Below are 16,422 nucleotides of genomic sequence, written 5' to 3' on the forward strand. Positions count from 1 at the left end.
AACACTAACAAAATTGTGGAAAGTACAAATGTGAATTTTGATGAGTTTATAGAAATGCATGAGGCTGAACCTACAAAGGAACCAAAAGGATACAAATCATTTGTATATTTCTATGAAGGAATGCCTGTTGAAGAAGATGTTGCAAATCAACAGCAAGTCTCAATAACTATCGAGTCACAACCTATGAATGTCGAGTTGCAGAATGAAGAAAATGCACATTTTGATTCTGAGTTTAGCACACATGAAAGAGATGCTAAAATGCCTAACAGAGATGACCACAATGAAACTAAAGCTGAGAGACAAAATGAAGTTACTAGAACTAAGCCTAGATTGTCCAAATATGTCAAAAGACATCATCCTACAGATCAAATCATTGGAGATAAAGATGCAAGGCCAATGACAAGAAATAGATTGAGAAGTGAATCATGTTTGTTAAGCATGAAGGAAGCTAAGACAATAAAATATGCATTGGAAGATGATGACTGGTACAAGGCTATGGAAGAAGAAATTCAACAGATAGAGAAGAACAAGATATGGAGTCTAGTTCCTAGACTAGAAGACAAGAATGTGATTGGCACAAAATGGGTATTCATAAACAAGTTAGATGAGAATGGTGAAGTGACAAGAAAAAAAGCAAGGCTAGTTTGCAAAGGGTATGCACAAGAAGAAGGAATTGACTATGGTGAAACATTTGCCCCTGTTGCAAGAATGGAAGGATTGAGAATTCTACTCGCTTATGTTCCATACAAAGGTTTCAAAGTTTATCAGATGGATGTCAAGACTGCATTTCTGAATGGCATATTAGAAGAAGTCTACATAGAATGGCCAGAAGGTTTTATTGATAAAAATAATAAGAACATGGTATGTAGACTACACAAAGCCTTGCATGGATTGAAACAAGCACCAAGAGCATGGTATGAGAGACTTCATACTTATCTTGTGAAGATTGGATTTGAAAGGACTAATGATAATAGCAATTTGTACATGAATACAAATAAGGACAAAGGTAATTGTTATCTAAAATATTTGTTGACAATATCAATTTGGAGTTCAAGATGCTTTGTGTGAGGATTTTGCAAATAAGATGAAGCAAGAATTTGAAATGTCAATGTTTGGTGAGATCAAATTCTTTGTGGGACTACAAGTATATCAGATGAAATATGATGTATATATCACGTAGTCAAAATATGTCAAAGAGATATTGAAGACATTTGGACTAGAAGATTCCAAACTATTAAGTACACCTATGGTGACAGCACTCAAGCTATCAAAGAATGATGATTCAGCTAAGGTATATCAAACATTATACAGATCCATGATTGGAAAATTACAATATATAGTACACAACAGACTTGATATTGCATTAGCTGTGGGGATAGTTATAAGATTCTCTGCTAATTCTAGAGATAATCACTTGATGGCTATGAAAAGGATAATGAGATACTTGAAGGGAACATAAGAGTTTGGTGTATACTATAAGAAGAATGAAAAGTTTGAACTAAGAGCCTACACTGATGCTAATTGGGCTAGAAATATTGATGACAGAAAGAGCACCAGTGGAGGAGCATTCTTCTTAGGCAAAGACTTGTTACATAGACTAGAAAGAAGCAAATTTGTACTTCCCAATCTATTGCTGAAGTAGAGTATGTTGCTACTACTATTAACTGCACAAACATTGTATGGATTAAACAACTACTTAAGGGAATGAAAGAAGAAATCATAGAACCAGTGACACTTTATTGTGATAATACAAGTGCTATCAATATATCAAACAATCCTATGATGTATACAAAGACAAAGCACATTGCAATCAAGTATCATTATGTAAGGGAACTGGTTTGAGATAAAGAGGTGAAGATGGAATACATTAACACAAAGCAGCAAATTGCTAATATCTTCACAAAAGCATTACCTAAGGATGCTTATGAGTATCTAAGAGGTAAACTAGGGGTGATACCCCTATCAAAGGCTATGTAAAAGGCAAAGGGAGTGCCCTACATCAAACAAGATGACACTCATTTAATACAAATTGATACAGTGGATCTTACTTTAGGAGTTGCCTAAAGTGATCACAGAGCTAAAACTACAAATCAATCACAAGCAAGGTGACAGAGGGAGAACATTGAAGAACCTACAAAAGCCTATATCTGCATATATAAAAGATGCCAAATGTTGAGTATATATCTTTGGCATTCTTGTGAAAGAGGGAAAAAGTACATTAAACTAATCAAGTGCAAGAGGAACAATGGAGATATTACATCATCAGAAGGTCAAAAGATCAAAAGAAAGAAAGATGGAGAAAGCATAAAGCAATTAGAGGAAGGATCGGAACAAAAGAGGGAGATATTCTACTGATCAATTCAGTATGAAAGAGAAAAGATATAGAAGGAACTTAGAGGGAATTATATTTTGTAACCTAATCTAAAGATGGAAGTTGTTGATAGAGGAAGAAATCTCAAATACATGCTTTCCTTTAGGTATTGTCTTACTATTTTAACCTAGTCAGTTTGATGGAACAAGATGTTCATCATTTGTTTGACTTGGTTGATCAGTTTGGTTTGCCATCAATGCCAAAGAGAGAGATTGTTGATATCTGATTGAAAAAATCATTTGATTAGAAAGATTGTTGAAGAAGACTATATGTTTCAATCATTGTTTTGTCAATGATGTCAAACCTGCTATTTGTTGGTAAGACAATTGCTTATATGTTTCAAGTACTATCACTTAGCTGATTGATGAGGAAAATTTGATCAACATGATGTAAAAAAAGTACCTAGAGGAAAGGTTGAGTTATGATTATGTAATGAAGTACAAAAATTAGTTAAGACAGTGATAACATAATGTATTGATGATCTACTTGAGGTTACAAAATGGCTGGCTACACTTAGAAAGTTCAAAAAAATAATATTAAACAAAGTTCATTTGCCAAGCTTGACCAAGTGGATAGTAGGTGTTGAGCAAAGTTAGTTCAAGCCGAGCAAAAAGTCAGTTGGAGCTAAGTGAAAGCAAATTCTAGTGGATGCCGAGCTACTTAGTAGATGCCAAGTAATTTTCAGTTGATGTCGAGTAATGCAGCATGTGATGAGCATGAGAAGATTGATAATGTTGAGCTACTACATTATGACAAAGATCAAAGATTCACCAAATAAAAGCTGACAAGTTTATTTTCTTGGAACTTGTGAATCAGGAAGAAGATAAGATTGATGAGCTGGTGGCATAGAATCTTATGTAAACCATTTTGGAGGCAAATTCAAATGGATTCCAAGAGAAGTTTCTAGAGAAGACAATATATAAGTTAGATACATTGTATCCTACCTAATCCATCGAAAACCCTAATTTTGATGATGGATAATGAGCGAGAAAATGTTCTAATTTCCTATATATAGGAATGTCTAGTCATGAAGCAAAAGAGTTAGAGAGTTTGATGCAAAATTTTGATCAGGAGAAGGAAAGGGGTTTTGCTTCATCAAGTGACCCAAGTGAAGAAGTCTGCAATGACATACTGAGCAAGAAGGCTTAAGAGGATGAATGCTTGAAGGGTGAACAAGCTGTCAGAGCTACAAAGATTGGAAACCAAGCAGAGTTGAGGATTGAACGAATATCTGTAATCTGCAAGTAAGGTTGTAAGTTGTATCAGATCAAAGCTCTATTGTTACTTTCTTACAATTGTATCAAATTAGGGTAAATCCTTTGGAGTAAGTTTGACTTAACAGTCATTGGAAAATCCTTTAATAGGGTCGCATTCCAAGTGAATGGCCTAAAGTCCTCTAACAAGGCTCACTTTTAGTAGGGTGACTGAAATCCCTTAACATGGTCACATTTAATAGTGTGTATTGTGACCTTTAACAAGGTTGGCCTTTAACAGGGCATCACTTTAGAATAGTGAAAAAGGAGTAGCATGTTACTGGTGGTTTTTCCCAAATTGGGTTTTCACATTAAATTATTGTATCAAATGTACTGATGGATGTGTTGTGTTTCATGCTTTACATTTCTACAAGTTGATTTGACAGTAACATATAAGTTTTAGTTGATACACAATGAATGCATACATGGATAAGAATGTTTTATGGGTTCATTGAATTGTGAAAAGTTTTATTTGTACATCTGGACCTTGAATAACTAATTCACCCCCCCATCTATGCCTCCTACTTTTTAGTTGTAATATTTTCTCACATCTTGTACCATTTTGACTTTAGGTAGAATCATGGATAATGTGCCTAATAGATCTTGTTTATAGGCAATGTCTGGAATGACCTTGAAATTAGGTTGTTTGAGTAGATTATACTTGTAACAATGGGCATGGTGAGAGAGAGGGATGGAGCGAGCGGGAACTGCAATTCGAATCACGTTGTTTCGAATCTGGAGAAAGGCGGGAGACAGGAGAGCACGTCTGCAGGAGGGCATGCAGCAAGGCATGCAGCAAGCGCAGGGCAGGAAACGGAGGGGAAAGATGAGGATGCCTCAAAGGATGGGGACCCACGGGTTATGTTGCCCCATCCAGGTGAGAAGATTCCCCCTCCCCCCCATGTGGGCAGTGGGCCGTCTGGGGCATGGGGACGCTGGTCGAATCTATTCGGGATAAAACCATCAGGTAAATCGTCTTTCCCAAAAGTCATTGACAAATCTGATAAGGAGAAAGGTATTTTTGCTCTGGAAATACCTAGGGAAATTATTGACCACAATATCCTAAGCATGGCGAACACTCTGGTAGGAAAATTTGTAAGGCCAAGACCTAATATTGATGTAGTGAGGACATTTACCAGGAGAAAATGGGACCTTAAAGGGCATGTAGAAGTGACTACTATGGCCAAAGGCTTCATGTCTTTCGAGTTCTCTTGCTCGGAAGATTTTTCTCGTATACTATGTGCTGGGAACTGGTCTTTGGGCAGATCCAACCTAATATTGCAAAAATGGACATCCAACTTGGATTTGAACAATGATTTCCAATCTCAGGTTCCAGTTTGGTTAAGACTTCCGGAACTTCCTTTGGAATATTGGCATGAGGATGTCTTTGATTGCATAGCCAGGACCTTTGGAGAGCTCCTCTCCATTGACCCTGTCACAACAGCTAAGAAAAGATTGAACTATGCAAGAATCTGTGTAGGAGTCATCGAAGGCCAGGACATGCCTCAAGTTTTAGAACTACAATCTCGTCTGGGAAACAGATCTCAAAAGATTGACTATGAAAGTGTGCCTTTTGCTTGTTTCCATTGTAAGAAGGCTGGCCACAAGGCTGGATCATGCCCACTTTTCAAAGGGAAGAGTACGGTGGGAAAGGCTCGTCCACAAGGGGGGATAAAAGATTCTCTAGATCCCAAAAAAGAATGGAGGAAAAAAGCATCGCAAGTCAAGGCAAATGGAGAGGCAGAAGGAAAAACAAATACAGCTCCTAATGCGCCCCAAGAGGAATCAGGGCCTCCTCGGGCGACTGGAAACGTAGGAGGGGGAGAAGAGAAAGGAGTGAAAGACGATTCAACACCTCTCCCCAATGCGAAGGAATCTGAGAAGAAACCTGAGGAGACAGGTGAAAATATGACTCTTCCCCCTCTGGATTCTCAGGAGGATGACTTAAAACTATCCTTTGTCCCGAACTCCATGGAAGAACTAAAGGAGGGGGAACCCATGTCCCAGGACCCTAACCCGGTGTGTTGTCCCCCCCCTTCAACAGTAAATAGAATCATAGAGAGGCTGTCTGCATCGACAATGGAAGATTTGGCGAGAATTGATGCTTGGCTGGATAAAGGACTAGAGGGAGAAGAGAATCCCTAGACAGAAGTCAGGAGTAGAAAGAAGAAGAATAGCAGGGACCCTTCTCCGGTATCTCCCCCTTCTACTAGAAGCATGGCCAAGGCTGATCTCGGCCACAAATCTAACCTAGTGGGAAGGAAAAACAAGAATGAAATCAGGAAAGAAGAAGCCAGAAGAAACATTAAGGATGGTACGCAGCGCACCATCCAGGAAGCATGTTCAGTAGTTAAATCATGAAGATCTTATCTTGGAATATTCGTGGACTCAATGGAATCCACAAGCAAGAAGTTATTAGAAATATGATAAGGGACCAAAGGCCTGATGTGTTTCTAATCCAGGAAACTAAAATGAAGAAGGAAAGGATGGAAAATATTAAGTTCAACAATAGCATGAAGGGCATAGCCTCTAACTCTGAAGGAGCGTCTGGAGGACTGCTGTTACTTTTCAATGATAAGTATTTCAATATAGTAGCTGAGTATGATGAAGATAACATTCTTTTCTGCAGAGTTCAACATTTGCACACCAATGATTCTTGGTTTTTAGTGAATATTTACGCCCCCAATAATAAGAGAGATAGAAAAAACTTCTGGACCAAAGTTGGTAATATGGTGCAAGATTGTGACATTAAGAAAGGTATAATCATGGGAGACTTTAACACACCGCTAGAAGATAAAGAGAAAAAGGGAGGTATGCCCCCGGATTGGGAAAGTAAACAGGATCTTTCTAACTTCATAAATAATCTGGCCCTTATGGACGTAGAGCTTAAGGGCGGATCCTTTACCTGGTCAAACAAGAGAAAAGGCCATGATTGCATTTAGGTTAGGCTGGATAGAGCTCTTATATCTTCGGACTGGCTTCAATCCTTCAGCTGCAGACTATCTCTGCTTCCCAGAATTGGTTCGGATCACTCTTCCATTTCTCTTTTAGTTTCCCCTCTGGTACACAGGAGATACCATCCTTTCAGGTTTGAGAAAATGTGGACCTCTCACCCTGACCTCCTGGATAATATCAAGAAATGGTGGGGGATAGAGGTGGAGGGCTCAGCCATGTTCAGAGTCACCAGAAAACTTAGCAATGTGAAGAGGATGATTAAAATTTGGAACAAGTCTGATTTTGGTCACATCTTCCATGAAAAGAAAGAGTTATTTGATAATCTAACTATTATCCAAGATTGCATTCAGAAGGAAGGTTACACTGAGACCAACAGGGTTTCGGAGCTCAAGACCCTATCTGAAATTCATAACATTATTAATAAGGAAGAAAAATTTTGGAGGCAAAGATCGAGGATCACCTGGCTAAAGGAAGGAGATCGGAACACTAAGTTTTTTCACCTAACCACCCTCAAGCACCGTGCTAGTAACAGGATCTATGGTATCAGAAAGGGGCAAGAGCTTTTAATTGAAGAATCTGCCATCTCGGAAGAAGTTGTTTCCTTTTTCTCTAGCCTTCTCTCTGAGGACCCAATGCTTTCCATTTTGGACCAGGAGGATTTGTTACACTGTATCCCTCAGCTCATTCAACCTATCCATAATAAACAACTCTGTGCTATTCCTAATGCTTCGAAAGTTAGAGAGGCTCTCTTTTCTCTGCCTGCTAACAAGGCTCCAGGCCCAGACGGTTTTCCCACTTTTTTCTTCCAAAGGTTCTGGCCGGTGATCATGGGAGAGGTTGTTCAGGCTGTCCAGGAATTCTTTGGAGCCAAATCTATTCTCAAGGAGCTAAACTCGACTTTTGTGGTTCTCATTCCTAAATCCCCTGGGGCGGACTCGTTGGACAACTTTAGACCTATTAGTCTGTGCAACTCACTCTACAAGATCATCTCTAAAGTTCTCACTTTAAGAATGCTCAAGATCTTGCCCATGATAATCTCACAGCATCAATCGGGTTTTGTTCTAGGGAGACAAATTTTGGATTCTATCTAGATGGTGCACGAAGTCATCCACTCTCTTGAGGCATCCAAACGGGAAGGTATGTTTCTCAAACTGGATCTTTCTAAAGCTTATGACAAGGTGGATTGGTCTCTCCTTGGGAAGGTCCTCTCGACTTTTGGCTTTGACAGTAAAGTTTGCAAAATTATCTCTCAATTGGTGTCCACCTCCTCCTTGGCTGTTCTGGTTAATGGAGTCCCTTCTAATTTTTTCAAACCTTCCAGAGGCCTCAGACAAGGAGACCCCCTTTCGCCCATTTTGTTCATCATTTTAGCTGAATGCTTAGGAAGGATTATAGACTGTAGAAAGCGTGAGGCTTGTATCAAAGGGATCCTTCCCTCCTCTAATTGCGTTCCCTTCACTCATCAGCAATTTGTTGACGATACTATCTTGGGGGGGGAAGCTTCTGTCAAAGAGGCCAGAACCCTGAAGAAGATTCTTGATACTTACTCCAGTGGGACGGGTCAGCTGATTAATTGGAACAAAAGCTCGCTCTTTTTCATCAACACCTCTGAGTTTAGACAAAGAAAAATCGCCAGGATTCTGGGTTGTGGGGTAGGCTCTTTCCCCTCTACCTATCTTGGTCTTCCTTTGGGATCCTCACCCCCGGAGTCTTTTTGGAATGGTATTTTGGACAGATTCAACAGGAAGATGGCTGGTTGGAAAGGGGTCTCTCTTAGTCAAGCGGGGAAATGCCTCTTAGTCAAATCTTCTCTTCAAAATCTGCCAATCTACGCCCTGAGCCTCTTTGGAATTCTGGGGAAAATAGCTGAAAGAATGGAGAAAATCCAGAGAGACTTCCTTTGGAATGGTAATGAAGGGAAGAAAAGATACCCTCTTATTGCTTGGGAGAAGGTTTGCCTCCCTAAGAGGTACGGAGGTCTGGGCATTAGAAAGATCACTCACCTCAATAAGGCTCTCCTAGCTAAACAAATATGGCGGATCTTCAGTAGCACCGGTGAATGGAGGGACACCCTGGTAAACAAGTACCTTAGAAGACCCACTCTTCTTTTCACCCTTTTTAATGAAGATATCCCAAAAGGATCAAACATTTGGAATGGGATCATGAAAGCCAGGGACCTGGCTAAGGCCAGGATATCATGGAAATTGGGAAATGGGAAGTATATCCAGTTCTGGTCGGATAGATGGCTTTCCCAAGATCCACTTATCAATAACCCTGTTTTTGAGAGATGGATGCAAGCTTGTACTGATCAAATTGGGTCCAAAGTTTGTGATTATTGGAATGGCCAGGAATGGAGTGACCTATCCCTCATCTCTGAGGACTTGACTCCTATAATGCTTATGCTCAATTCCATGATTCCTATCAATTTGGGGGATGAGCTGGTCTGGAGGGATAATCCCAATGGAAGATACTCTATTGCCTCAGGCTATAATTCCCTTTGGAGCTTAAAAGAGAAGGCCCCTTGGGCGGAGGCTTGGATTCCGGGTCTCACTCCAAAGATCAACATTTTTTACTGGCTGGCTCTTCAGAACAAAATCCTTACTCATGACAATCTCATGAAGCGAGGACATGTTATGCCCAGTAGATGTCCCTTGTGTAAGAATCAGGCTGAGACCGGAAATCACATTTTCATCTTATGTGACTATGCCAGGGAGGTGTGGAATGTCATCACACATGATAATGAAACCCTCTGGTGCAAACCGGGTAATCTCATGGATTTTTTCCATCAGTGGAAAGGTCTTTGTAAGATTGCTGGTCGGCAGGATCACTCGGACTGGATTTTACCCCATTTTTGCTGGGGAATTTGGAAGGAAAGGAATAATAGAATATTTAGAGACAGAGAGGAGCCGGCTATAATCCTTGGCAGGAAGGTCTCGAAGAATATAAAGGAAAATCTCCAAGTGCTGAAGGAGGAAGAAGAAGAAGAAGGGGACAGAAAGATAGCTAAAGAAAAAGACAGGAACCTCAAAAGGCAGGATGCTAGCTGGCTTCTCCCCCCAGATGGTTGGTCAAAAGCCAACTTTGATGGGGCTTCTAAGGGTAACCCAGGCCCTTCAGGTTGCGGTGGAATCATAAGAAATAGCTATGGGGAGGGAATAGCTGCCTTTGCTTCCCCGCTGGGAATCCAGACTATTCATCTGGCTGAAGCAAGAGCTGCGAGTAAGGTGGTCAAGTTGGCTTTTGAAGCCGGGATTACTAAACTCTGGCTTGAGGGGGACTCCAAAAACATTATTAATACCATGAATGGTATTTCCCCTCCCTCGTGGACGATTGCGAACATAATTGCTGAGACTTGCGCCACTCCCACAAAGTTCGATAAGGTCCACGTCACTCATGTTTACAAAGAGGCAAACCCAGTCGCTGATTGGTTTGCTAATAAAGGGGTGAACGCCACCAATAATCTGACCTGGCATGTCGGAAAAGATTTTTCGGCAGAGGCAAAGTTGCTCATCGACCAAGATAAAATCTTGGGAAGGACGGCTCAAATCCAATGCAATTATGGATAATAAAGATTGCTTAATGAATGGTAAGTGCCATTATTGGCATCGTGATTTTCACCAGCAAAAGGGGTTTCCTCTGACATTTTGACACGTTCGAAAGGAAAATACCATTATTTTCAGAAAGGGGTATATTCACGGGTATCATAAAAGAAACATCACCATTTTTTTGAATGCAAATAACTTGCACAGTTCAGAGTTCATGAGAATTGTGGAAGTTGATCAGGTAAACATGACGGGTGAGAGGAGCAGAAAGGAGCCGGTGGGGGAAGTTCAGAAGTGGAAGAACAAGGCCAAAGTTTGGAGAGAGTTGGAAAAGGGTGGGGTTACTAATTTCTTCGAGAAACTTCATGGCTCGGATCCTGAGATCACTAACAGCATGGTGAATTCGTGGAATAATGGTAAGGTTAAGGTGAACGGGGTCTACTTTCAAATTACTGAGGATGTGGTTGCTAAAGTCAAGGGGATTCCGATGGAGGGGCATAAATTCTTCATAGACAAGAAGATGTCTTCTAATGCAATCAAGGATTTTGTGAAAAACACTGAAGAGCTGAACAAGCTGGGCAAGAAAGAGACGTTTTTTGTAACGGATACTATAAAGAAGCTCTGGAGGTATGTTCTCTATGCTGTCATTGAATATATAACCCTAGACCCCAGGTTTGATAGGGTTAGGACTCACCATTTTGTGATTCTGAATCATTTTCGCCATGGTAGTAAGATCTCCTTCCCGTATTATCTTTTTAACTCGATGAACAAGGCCATTTCTAGTTTTAAAAAGAAAGCTACCGTCAACCCGACACTGCATGAGGGTCTTCTGCTTCTGATTCATGAGCATTTCCACGCTCAAACCATTAGCAAAAACCCTATCCAGGGGGCAGATGTTGACAAGAGCAGCTCCAGTTTTTCCTCAGATTCCGACGATGTCAAGAGCATCAGCTCTGATGAGGTTTTTGAGCATTCAGGTAAGAAGACTAAAAGCCATAAGAAGGATTACCCCTCTATCAAATTACCCAGCAGAAAGAGCCCTAGAGGTCATACCCCAGCTAAAACTGGATCTGCTGAGGTGGAGGAGGAAATGGATACTGATGATTCTGACAAGGTTTCGAAGGAGGAGCTGGATGAGGAGAAACTGAGAAAAAGACAGAAGAGGAAGGGAGAGAGCATGGAGCGCTCTAGTAGTCAGGGAAAGGATTCTTTGCCCATTCCCCTCTCCCCTATACATCCTCAGCATCCTTTGGAGGAAAATGACAACTCTGGACAGATTGAGGGGGAAGTACAAGTTAATAACAGAAGGAAGGCTTGGAAGAACTTCAATGTGAGAACGGCCACTATGGGAATCTACAGAGAGGCGATGAACCCCCAACTCCTGGTGGACGACCTCGAGAAGCCTAGACTCAATGAGCTAATTGACCCGGCTATGGTGGCTATTTTTGATAATGCAAGAGAAACGGGCATGAATCTGTTGAACAATGCCCGCAATAGCATGATCGACAACTTCAGATCAATTAAATGGCTTTTCCATGAGCTTGAGGATGTCAGAGATAAGGTTTCCCAAATGGAAAAAATCAAGAGCAAGACAGGTGCAGAAAGCCAAGGCGACCGGAACAGCTGGGAGACTCTGATGGAGAGGAGAGTAAAAAATATTGAGAACTACAATCACAACCTGGCAAGTCAAATGATCTCCCTCCTCGCTTCGATCAATGACAACATCCTCTCTCTCTTGGAAAATCTCAAAGACAGGAACCAGATGGAGGAAGATGATAAACAGAACAGAGACAAAGATAGGCTGGATGTGGATAAAGCCAAGGACAGCACTATGGAGCAGGATTTGACGAACGCCCAGGATCATAAGGCAGAAGAGCAACAAGAGTGCGCCGAAGCTGCCCAGACCATGATCGAGATGGAGAAGTAGTCTGCTTAGTTGGGTCTCTGTCCTTTGGTTTTTGTTTCTCCTGGCTATGGCTTTTTGTCTGGTCTCTATTTTTCTGGTTGGTTCTCTGGCCTTTTTAGTGGGCAGTTGTTTCGGGCTGGGCCTTTGGGCTTATTTTCAGCCGTAAGGCTTATGTTTTGGCTGGGCATTTTTTCGCTTATTTTCAGCCTTTCTTGTTGTTAAACTTATGGGTTTCAGGACCCCTTAAAACCTGTTTACCTTATCAAAAACTAATTCACCCCCCCAATTATTCTAAAAGAATTCCAACATTAAATACCAAACTGAGTGGAGGATAGCTTGTCACCGAGTGAGTATACATATGAAGCATTAATGGTGATATTAAAAAAATCATAAAAAGGAAGAAATCAATTGTATTGTTTCACTATGAATTTTCAAAGCATAGAGTGAAGAGCGAATTCAGAGCCTTTAAGTGATTTAAGCAGTTGTTGTTGAAGATTCTCCCATACTCAAAACCCTACTGAGTGATGGCATCTTCAAGCAACAAGGTCAAGAAAGGTTTTGAATGTTGGTTCATGGAGTGGATTGCAAGGCTCTTGCATTCAAACTAAGTCCAACAATTGCGAAGACACTTGACCCCACTAGAGCACAATCTCAAATTCCATCGAAGGTACTTCTTGTCCATGATATTTGTTCATTCTATCACTATTCTTTTTAGGAGATTGGAACCCTAGAGATGAATGAAGCATTCAATGAACTATGTGTGGATGTCATTCTCAAACCTGAGCACAAACATTTAGAGACAAAAGGTTTAAAGCATACTCTATGTATGTTGAAGGATTTTCCAGTGAAATGGATTAGAATTATCCTTAGTCATGTTTACAATGGACAATTATGGTTAGATCATCCCATTCCAATAACCAAGAAGATGATACATAATATTACTGGATTACCCATGTTGACTAAAGCAAAGACCACTAAAACCCTAGGCCAAGTTGAGTTGGGAAAGTGAACTCTTGTCAAGTGGGATGGAAGATGCATGAAGCTAAGTGGTGTGACTAACATGGAATTAAATTTTGGGACCCATGTAATTTCTCACAAGATCTATAGCTCAAGTTGGTTGAACAATGTGTTGTATGAAGCAGTTCACCTAACATACAAGGTTGTGGAGAACAATTTGTCTTTTGACATTGCCGATTAGTTGTTGATTCAATTCAACAAGAACATGGACAACATCCAAGTGTCAAAGAAAAATTTGTGTAAGTTTGGTTCTCTCTTTCCATGTTTATTCTTTTATATTTAGAAGTTTTTACCTTCTAAAGGAACTGTAGGATGGAAAAGATACTCGAGTGTTATGCCAAATCAATGAATTCATAGCAGAGATGGGAGAAAACTTTGATAGCATTATGGACAACAATTTTGAAACATTTAAGGAGAAAATGTAGAGAAAATTTAGGATTCCCAAGAAGCTTTTAGAAGATTATGAGGACGATATATGTTTTATGAGGATGATATTTGTTTTATGGTTGATTGTGACAAGGTTTACATTCAAGCAGTCAGACCTAGAGTAGCATGGGTTAAGCCTCTAGAATATGAGGTTAACATTGATGACACTAAAGACATCATTGAGGATCTACTGAATGAGCCTATGGATCCTAAGGAAACTTATTTTGGGACATATAATGTGGCTAAGGCTAGAATTGAGCTTGAGATTTGGCTACCTCAAGCAGTAAATAGAGGAAGGAAGAAGATAGAGAAAATAATCAAGAATACCAAGTCATCAAGCTCTCCTATAATGCTAACAGAAGGCAAAGGAGATGATGTAGAAGATGAAGATGAAGACGATGAAGCTAAGGAAATTGAATCTAAGGAAGAGGAGCCTCCCAAGAAAAAGGGGAAGGTTATAATAACCAAACCTACTAAGTCCTCTCCTTTAGTGTTTACAAGAAAAACAATAAAGTCCAAGAAGAAACTAAAGTTGGGTGAAGATGAAGCTAAATAGATTATCTTTTTAAGAGGTTTGCACCTACCCTTTAGGAAAGATTGAAGATGGAAGAAGGATCTAGTATGGCATGTTTTAAGTCTCTTAGGTATGAGATTAGGAATGAAGAAGAGAAAAAGCAGATTGAGGATATCCTTGTAGAAAAATTGGGTAAGTGGAAATACTCACCTTATGAGGTTTCACAATAATCTCTTGATGAACTTTTGAAAGTAATTAAACCTTGATGGGAAAGTGCAATGAAGACTACTAAGGACATCTGTGAACAAACTTTGAGACAACTTATGTTGAGTCTCCATGAGAAAGAGGTGAAGAAATCCTTGAAGCAGAATGAGAAGAAGCTCACTCTCAAATTCAATACATGTATGATATTTTTGTGATGTGGAGCCTAATCTGACTTGGTGGTTTACTTGACATGGTTTTTTCCCCATATTATTTCTACAGGGGTTTGGGGGCAGCACCCCCAAGACGGGGTCAAGGGCAATGACCTTGCGGGGTCCTTGGGCAGCGCCCCAAATGCGCTCCCTGTTGTAGTAAAAGGTGGGGTTGAGGGGCAATGCCCCCAAGGGGGTTTTTGAGGGTAGCACCCCCAAAGCCAAAAATGACCTTATATTGTAAAAGGCGTCAGCTACTATTTTCTATTATTCTAGCCCTAATTTTGTAAGTGGCAAAAAGCTTGTATAAAAAGGCTTAGGATTTGGGATTTTCATAATGTGTGATGCAAAAATTGGTTCTTGTCGTGGTATTGAGCTGTAAGGGATTATGTATTGTAACCAGGTTGTAATCACTGAATAATAATAATATTGGACTTGTTGTTGGTGGATGTAGCCCAAGGATTGGGTGAACCACATTAAATCTTGGTGTCTTGTGTTCTCTTATGTGCATTCTATTATTTTCTAATATTGGTTATATTTGCATGTAATTATTATTTCTATCTAAATTTAATCCTAACAGATATTGCAAGAACATTAAATATATGATGAAGTCTATTACTACCATATGGAAAAACATCTATGGATTGCACAAACCCAATGACTTTTCTATGTGTGTTGATGACAAAGATGGTGAAGATGAGGATGCAGAAGAAGTAGAAATAGAGGATGATGAGATAGATGATGTTAATCTTGATGATGAGGAGGAAGAATATGAAGCCACTGGAGGAAACCTTCCAAAAATACAAAGTATCGAAGAATCTAAAGCAGAGAAGATTGCAAAATAGATTATGAATTCCTTTCCTTATTCTCCAAGCAAAGACTTAGTGAAATTAGGCTCAAAGAAGGCTTCTATAGAGTTGGTTGAGGTTAAAACTACTACACCAAGCACACAAACAATCTCTAGATCTATAATATCAAGTATTTCATTGACTAAAGTGCCCAACACTTCATCTGTCGAGTGGCTAGTCCCTCCAACATCAGGTTCTACCAAGAAGAAGCTAGGTACAACAAGTATTCCATCTATAACTGTATTTATTGCTATTCCATCTATTTCTACTATTGTTTCAATATCAAGTCTATCCACATCTAGTACAATGACAATTGAGACTTAGTCTCTACTGAGCACTAAAGTTCTCAATAAAGGAAAAGAAATTGTTTCATCAATAATTTCAAAGGAAAAGGGTAAAGAGGAAGAAATTGATCTAGATGAGGACATTTTTATTCCAAATTGGGATAGCTCTATCCTCACTCCTAATCAAATGGATACCCTAGGAGAACTTTTGAAGAAAAGGGCTAAGCAACAAAAGCTTAGAGAAGAGTAGAAAAAGAAAAATCAAGTCCTTGAGGACATAAAGAGCATTTTTTTGATGCCTTGAATATTGATGTTGATAGAAAACAACCTATTCTTGATTAGTTAGCTTAAATTGTCCACAAGTATAACAAAGAATTGAATGGACAAGAAAAATTGTTGCAGAGAGCTGAAAGAAATTTTGAAAATAAAATGTCAGAGTAAGTAGCACTAAAGATTGCTATAGATCAAGTAGAATTGTCTAACATTCTTGCTACACTAGAAACATCTGTTAATAATGTTGTTTCTTTATTTGTCAAATTGAGTGACACACCTATCTTCACAAAGGAGATCAAGGGAAAATTATCCAAGATAGATGAAGATATGAAGGCAAGTGCACACCATCTATTACTTGATCTAAATTATAGTTTTGTACACTTCAAAAAGATCAGATATCTAACAAATCTCTAGGAAAAATTATTAAGGGAAGAAGCCAGAATTAGGACCATAGTTGCAAAAATTTAGGACATGCTTCTTCCAAACATGGATGCACTACAAAAGCACATTGAACATGCAAAGAATCTCATCCATGATAACAATTTCTCCATAGTTGACTACATGATGGAATTATTAGCAGAGGTATAGATAGACTTGGATGCAAGTAATATTTTGCAAGA

This window comes from Cupressus sempervirens, chromosome 2 (genome assembly GCF_028749045.1).
Source record: "Cupressus sempervirens isolate cs-2001-9-10 chromosome 2, ASM2874904v1, whole genome shotgun sequence".
Classification (NCBI taxonomy): Eukaryota; Viridiplantae; Streptophyta; class Pinopsida; order Cupressales; family Cupressaceae; genus Cupressus; species Cupressus sempervirens.